We start from the raw sequence: 7,330 nt of genomic DNA on the forward strand, positions 1-7,330 counted from the left end.
TTTCTGAACGGCCGCGCTGGCGGCAGTCAGTGGTATTTGAAAACTTACCTCTTGGAGGTTTTTGAAAGACTGGAAGCTTTAACAAAAGAAAAGCATTTCAAGTTCCGTAATCCATGACTTTTTTAAGAGATCTCAAGTGAAGTTCAACTAATGTCAATAAAAAGTGCCTCTGACAAGGCAAATAAGGTGATATGCATTGAAAATCAGAATACTTTAAAAAAAAAATCCCCTTCCTGGTTTTTCGAGGCTTCCCGCAGCCAGACAACAGCGCGGGAAAATTCAACTGTGGCGCCATCTGCTGGACGCCCCGGCGCACTGCAAGGCCTGCTGCAGGGAGATGGGCGTGGGTCAAGGCCCGGCCTTTGGCCCGGGAAAAGCGCGGGCACCCAGGCAGCGTTCGCACAGCCTGCTTTTCTATAAAGAGACTAAACCGACCCTGTACTGGAAAATGGGGTCCGTGTTAGGAGTCCTCGAACATGAAAGAACCGGCATTGATTACAGCTCTGGTCTCAGGAAAGCCTGGAGATTCTCGAGGCAAAGAGGCGTAGTTTCATTACACCGACAGGGTCTCCGGCGCAGGGCTGAAAATTAGAGCTGTTTTCTGTCACGGCACACAAGATATCAGGGACAGAAGTCAGAGTGTACTTGTTCTCCTAAATGGAACTGATTTTGCTGAATGGAAGAATTTCAGAGGTGAAGAGGATGACAAAAATAAAATTAATCTGAGAGTTGGGAGGTGTTAAAATGTGGCCTTGGTGGTGCTTGATACAAGATTATTAAGCCTGCTACCATTTTCCAAACTCTTAAGTCAGTTTTGATTCAGTGGAAGATTTTTCTATTTAGGAGACCCTTGCCACCAAGGGTCTAAATTCATTTGTGAACACATTTATATACATATAGTACTTCATGGTGAGGCTGCATTCACCATTGCTGCAAATTTTACTGGAGCTTTTACTCTTGGGGAATTGGCGGAAAGCAGAATGTTACAGCAGATTAGAGTTGGCCCACCCATCTGAGAAAATATGGTATTACTGATAGAAGTATTTGTAATGGAAACATATTATCAAACAGTTCTCACTCCGCAGAGCTTGATAATTACTTTTTTTTTTTTTTTTTTTTTGCTGGTACACGGGATTGAACCCATGACCTTCACACTGAGCTATGTCCCCAATCCTTTTTATTTTGAGATGGTCTCATCAGGTCTAACAAAAGGGAACTTTTGTGTTCAGGGATGAGCTTGTAGTGGTTTTCCCAAAGCAGCTTTATGAGACCTGTTACATTCTATTACCATAGAGAAGGCATGGTGGTTCATGCCTGTAATCCTAGCAGTCTGGAGGTTAAGGCAGGAGGAACTAGAGTTCAGAGCCTAGGCTGCATAGTGAGACCCTGTCTAAAAAGACAAACAAATGAAACAACTTAATCTTCCATAGGAAAGCTAAAGAAGATGCTCAGACAACCGAGAAAACATGAGAAAGAAAAGTCCACTACTGCAGTGAATGGGTAAATGGTATTACAGAACTAGAAGACTAAGTGTGTTTTCTTTTTCTTTCTTTTTTTTCTTTTCTTTCTTTCTTTCTTTCTTTCTTTCCTTCCTTTCTATTTTGTTTTCTATTTTGAATGAACAGATCATTATGGGGCTCCAGATTGTGACTACTACAGGAGATCTTTGATGGCTGATGCCCTGTCTATCATATCTTGCTTCTATCATTGTGTTTGTAGAGGAATCTTGCATGAATAAGTAGCTTGGTATGAAATCAGCACCAAATGTGGGCTTAAGTAGAAGGCTGAGCATCCCTCGGTGCAGGGCTTTCGGCTGCTGGCTCAGGACAGGGATAGGCACCGAGCGGGAGCTGCAGGCACTGGATGCCTCAAGCCCTCCTAGATCCCTCTCCCCTGAGGCCTGAGGCAGTTCCTTTAAGTGGAATGTTTCCTCCTCTTGGCTCTGCTTACTTCATTAACTTGTTTGCCTATAGGGAGCTTCACCCTCAAAACAGAGCTACATACCCAAACTACCTGCTACTTTGCTCACAGGCCTTCCTAGAACATTCATTACTGTTTCTGTGAGCCCAGTGTAAAAAGGCTACTTATTCCTACAGCACTTGAGTGCAGGGTTCAAATATTTGTGTTTGGCAAAAAGCAAGGGAAAATTTTTTGAGAGATGATCTCTCCCTTGACTTTTAGCTTGTTCTATGCTTATTATTCTCTAAAAAGCATGAAACAAGCTGGGAATGGTGGCGAACGCCTGTGATCCCAGCACGTGGGAGGCTGAGGCAGGAGGATCGTTGTGAGTTTGAGACCAGCCTGGGCTACAAAGTGAGTTCAAGGCCAGCCTGAACTGCACAGCAAGACCCTGTCTCAAAAAGATAAAAAATAAATAAATAAATAAATAATAAAAAGCATGAAACAGGTTGTGGAAGAAGTTTCTATCTGGACCCTATAACTAAGTTAGCATGTCCCTCATGGTTGAAATCCTGACTCTGAAGCTGGACACAGGGTCATGCACCTGTAATCCCAGCGACTTGGGGTTAGAGGTGGGAAGATTGCTTGAGTCTAGGAGGTCAGGGCCAGCCCAGGCAGCATAGCAAGAAAAATAAAATGCTTGGATCCACAGACCCAGCTCATCCCATTTATAGAAAATATCACCTAACTGGCAAAACCTGTCCCCACAGACAAATCAGTTAAACTCATTATTCTATTAGAAAAAGTTGAGCTTTATTTTTTCAACTAAAAAAAAGAGAATTGTAATACTAGAAGGCCTTCCACTTTCTTTCCTGTGACTTGAAATTCTACGATAGCTAGCCATCCCGTTAGAGGCTTGCATTGAGTTTGTTAAGTGGATGAAACAGCACACCCCTCTTGATATTTCTCTATTTGCTCGCAAGAGATTTTCCTACAGCAGGGTGCATTTGTGTGGCATAGAAGCACATATACAGTTCAAGACGGCTGAGGGATAACCTGTTGGGAAAGCTAAGAGCAATTGCAAGGAGTGGGTAGAAAAGAGAAATCAGCTCCGTTCAAGCTGTTCTCAGGCAGAGGTGACTCTGCAAACTGAGCTCCTTAAGTATTCAGGAGACTTAGATCCCAGTTTGAAGACTATGGTTTTGCAGAACCTGATTTTACCCTATAGACTATTGGTTTCCAAAGTGGCACGTACAGGAAGTGCAGAGAAGAAATATGACAAATTCTATTCTTACTCTTTTTGTAGCTCATCCTCTTAACTTCCCATTTTGGTAAATCTTTATAATTTATATAAAATATAATAGCAAGCGAATAATGTTAAAATAAATTACATATGTAATTTATTACATGCATGTGTGTGTACATATCATGTAAGAGAGGGAAAGTTTTGCTACATGGATAAGCATGTGTAGCCAAACGAAGTCTGGGAATCACTCACTTTTAGGGATGGTGAAGAGACAGTGGAGGCTTCTAAGTAAGGGAGTAGAGAGGGCGGAGTTGCTGACTGGAAGTGGTGATGAGGAACAGCGCCTGGCTAAAGGAGGGTGCTACATGCCCACCTCCAGAGGGCTGGCAGTAGGGCTAACGGGTGGAAGAACGTGGGACAAGAGTGAGCCATAAATAGTCCACAGCTAGCTAAAGGAAAGATGATGAGGAAGGAATTTAACAAAGCATTTCTTCAGATCCTCCTTTCAGATGTACACTGCAGAAAGAGCTGAATTTCCAGCAAGACGCTAAAAGGGTCCCCAGACAGCCTCATCACGCTGTGTTCATTTTGAATTCCACACATTCTGTTTGGTCATGTCCTTTCAGCTCTGTCTTTAACACCAAATTCATGTCTACCTTTCGATATGGGAGATTGAACTGCGTTTTTGTTGTTGTTGGTACTGTGGACTTCAGTTGTCAGAAGAAACACTTAGAAATATAAATCCTTGTGATTAAAAAAGGGTTATAACTGTGTAACTGGTCTTTTAGAAGATATTTACAATGCAGTGGTTAAAATGTCCAGGGAAAAAGGAAGTTGAAGGCACTAATTCAAGTAGCTTCCCTATTTTTAGAATTTCTAGTATGACCAGAATTTCCCAGAGGGAGGGATTTTTTAAAGTTCCCAAAGAACACCATAATAAGGCATAATAATACCTTATAGTTATGTAAATAGGTCCAATTTCAAAGGGTTTTTGTGCTCTTATCCCTGCATTCCCACCTGGTATGTTAGGGTGATAAGAGAGCAGGCACCCTGGACTAGTCTGAGCTGGAGCTCAGGCGTCCAGCTAGATGCTTCCTCAGAACCCAACTTTCTTTACAATAATAGTTGAAGAATAAACAAAGCATCTCTTTTCCCTTCTTTGCTTTTGTGCCCTTACAAGAAAAAAGACTTCCGTGACCTCAAAAAGTATACAGATTTCTCCCCCGCAACAAGGAAGCAGTGAGTTGTGCAGTGGCCACAAGCTGGGGTCCTCAAATCCAATTTATTTCTGGTACTACCTGGAGATATGTCAGATCCTACAGGTTGAGGACTTAGTCCCCCCCCAACACACACACAATCACACACACTGGAGATGCCAGTCACAAGCCCTAGCTATCTTAAATTATGCTTCTCACCGACCCACTGTAAATCAGGGTTCCCATAGCTACCTCTTTGGATTTAGTTAATTTACTAAAATTAACAGAATTTAGGGAAATAAAGGATGTTGCAAAGGACCCAAATGAGGCTGGGGATTTAGCTGAGTGGCACAGCTCCTGCCTGGCAAGTGCAAGGTCATGAGTTCAATTCCCGGTACCAGAAAAAAAACCCAAAAAAACCAAAGGACCCAAACGAAGAGATGACAAGGGTGGTGGAAGTGCACAAAGTGCATTGCCTTCTCCAGGTTCAGCTACCTGAAACTCTCTGAGCCTTGCCCTTTAGGGTATTAGGCGGTACTGCACAGGCATGGCTGACGCAAGGACAGAAAAAACAAACAAACAAAAAAGTGTGACTGAGTGTAAATGGTAGGATCTTTGCCAACAAACTGGACAGGCAACAGCAAGGCTTGTGTGTGTCAGCATTCTTGACCTCTTTGTTCCCCATTTCTCCCTCAGGGAATGAGGCAGAATCCTTCTGGCTTGAGGAGGGTCTCAAGACCTATGGTTGCAGAAGGTTAGTCAGAGAATTTCTCTATGGCCAGCTGCTACAGAGAAAGGTGGGGGCAAGGCTGGAGATTAGGATTTGTGACTCACCTTGGGGAAGAGAAATTGTAGATTCTGTGGTTTACCTTGAGGCGGAAGTTATGAGCCAGGAACCATGAGTGAAAACCAAAAAATATATATCATCATATCACAGTAACACCATATGTGTTACTTCAGTCGTTTAACATAAGTGATAAACCAACATTTGGAGCAGATAGTGCCCTTGTGAAGTGCTCCATTGCTAACAGAGCTGCAGTTCAGCCCAGGTCTGTTTTGGAGCCTGTTTTAGTGCCAAGGGGGTAGCTGGTAACTTTTCTTAGGATAGTTTCGGTAGGGGAGCAGAGGCAAATGGCGAAGTACAAAGGGTTTACTCATGTATTCATCAAATAGTTATTGAGGAGGGTGGCATCCCCCTAAAAAGACAACTGTGGAACTGGAAAAACAGTGGCAGAGTGAGGAGTCAGGCATTTTCCTGAAAACAAAACTACTGCTGGAAAGCAGTGGACCAAACAAGCCCCATTTCTGGCACTCCGGAAATCGGCCAGCAGCGTAGAATAACAGGAATGTTTAGCCACTGAGCACCACATGGTAACTGTGGGGCTCTGTGGCATGCTCGCCTGGGGACACTGCCCTCCCCAGCTCTCCCCTCTGAAGATTTTGCTGTGAGGGGAATACAGTGAGGAACAGTTGCAGTCAAAGACGCCTCAGGTGCTTTGGAGCAGGGGAGGGCCACGGTCCTACTAACCTGAGGTTACAGCCTCGGCCCGGGCAAACCCAGGCCTGGCTGAAGTTGTGCACTTTTACAATGGAGAACACAGGGCCCAGATTCCACATATTCCTGGCTGACCCTGGCGCTGCCTCCACAGATATGTGGAAAGGTCCAACAGAATGTGACAGTAAGTGACCCAGCGATTGAAAACACCCTGCACAACCCAAACAGAAATGTATCACTGCAGGATGGAAGCCCTACTGGCTTGAGGTGTTTCAGCACAAGACTTGGCCCCATTACTGGTTGATTCTTGGGCTACTGGGACATGGACAATCTGTCCAAAGTCAGACGTTTTCAGAGAAAAGAAACTGAGGAGGGAGATCAGCAACCACACACCTCAGAGGAGAGAGATTTCACACAGTTAGCCCAGGCAAGTTACTAAACAATGAAATACACAAGCCAAACAAAATCAGAATTCAGAATCACTACAATATATTATCTAAACTATCTAGTTTTCAATAAAATTGGCAACGACACAGGAAAGTATGACACAGAAAAGCAGTAGTCAACAGCAGCTGTCCATAGAAGTTGGATTTAGCAGACAAGGGCACACATAGTAGCTATTATGAATATGTTCAAAGAACTAAAAGAAATGTTTAAAGAATCAAAGGGGGAAAAAGGAAAAAAAAATTAAGGGATGCTGGACATAGTAGTGCACAACTGTAATCCTAGCATTCTGGGAGGGAGAGGCAGGAGGACCCCAAATTTGAGTCCTAATGATATAGCGGAAAGACACTCCCAACCTAAAAGATATCTGGAATGAGTTTGTGCTCTCTAAAATCTAAGAATGAATTTTAGGAACAACGGAGGTTAAGAGCAGAATATACTTACTGAAGGAAAGAAAGCTTCTGTCCAAGAGAGGGACAGAAGGAGACCCAAGTGGGTTGCCAAGGAACCTGCCTTTTCTAGGGACTTTTATGCAGCAAAACCAGGAGGTGAGGTGGGTCCACGGTGGGAAACATGGGAACTCACAAGGTGGGCATGAGGTGGACAAAACTATGGTCCGCCAATGAGATTACGAGCATAATTGCTCTGGTAAAATTGATTAAATCAGGATCAAATGGGGAAGTGAGTCATGTAGCAAGTGGGCCTGAATACTGAACTGGGGCTTTTCCTGTGGGGTTGGGCAGTGACTCTTCCTGGCTTTTTCAAGGTGATGGCTACCTATTTAGAATATCAGTCCCTGGGGCTGGAGATTTAGCTTAGCGGCAAAAGCGCCTGCCTGGCAAGTGCAAGGTCGTGAGTTTGGTTCCTGGTACCGGGGGAAAAACAAAACAAAACAAAAACAAACAAACAAAAAAAATAGAATATCAGTCCCTGACCTCCATCCCTCGGAAGGTGTGTGGGTGCATGTGTTTCATCTTTTGTCTTGAGGTCTGGCCCACAGGGGAAGTGCCCTCTCTCCCACAGTTGCGAGGTATCTTGTTTTCCTTGCTG

General features: G+C 43.9%; 2 long non-coding RNA genes across 2 annotated transcripts in view; one reads left to right on the plus strand and one right to left on the minus strand.

Annotated features, from left to right (window-relative positions):
• The window catches only part of LOC106146884, a 9,390-nt gene extending 8,767 nt beyond the window's left edge, over positions 1-623 (minus strand). Inside the window, exon 1 of the long non-coding RNA XR_001231503.1 lies at positions 49-623. This is a non-coding gene — a long non-coding RNA (uncharacterized LOC106146884). The remainder of the gene's footprint in view (positions 1-48) is intronic.
• LOC106146886 overlaps positions 1-1,501 on the plus strand; it is a 7,935-nt gene extending 6,434 nt beyond the window's left edge. Inside the window, exon 3 of the long non-coding RNA XR_001231504.1 lies at positions 1,431-1,501. This is a non-coding gene — a long non-coding RNA (uncharacterized LOC106146886). The remainder of the gene's footprint in view (positions 1-1,430) is intronic.
• The last annotated feature ends 5,829 nt before the right edge of the window (positions 1,502-7,330 follow it).

The sequence above is a fragment of the Chinchilla lanigera genome, unplaced genomic scaffold (assembly GCF_000276665.1).
Source record: "Chinchilla lanigera isolate Chin_1 unplaced genomic scaffold, ChiLan1.0 scaffold00099, whole genome shotgun sequence".
Classification (NCBI taxonomy): domain Eukaryota; kingdom Metazoa; phylum Chordata; class Mammalia; order Rodentia; family Chinchillidae; genus Chinchilla; species Chinchilla lanigera.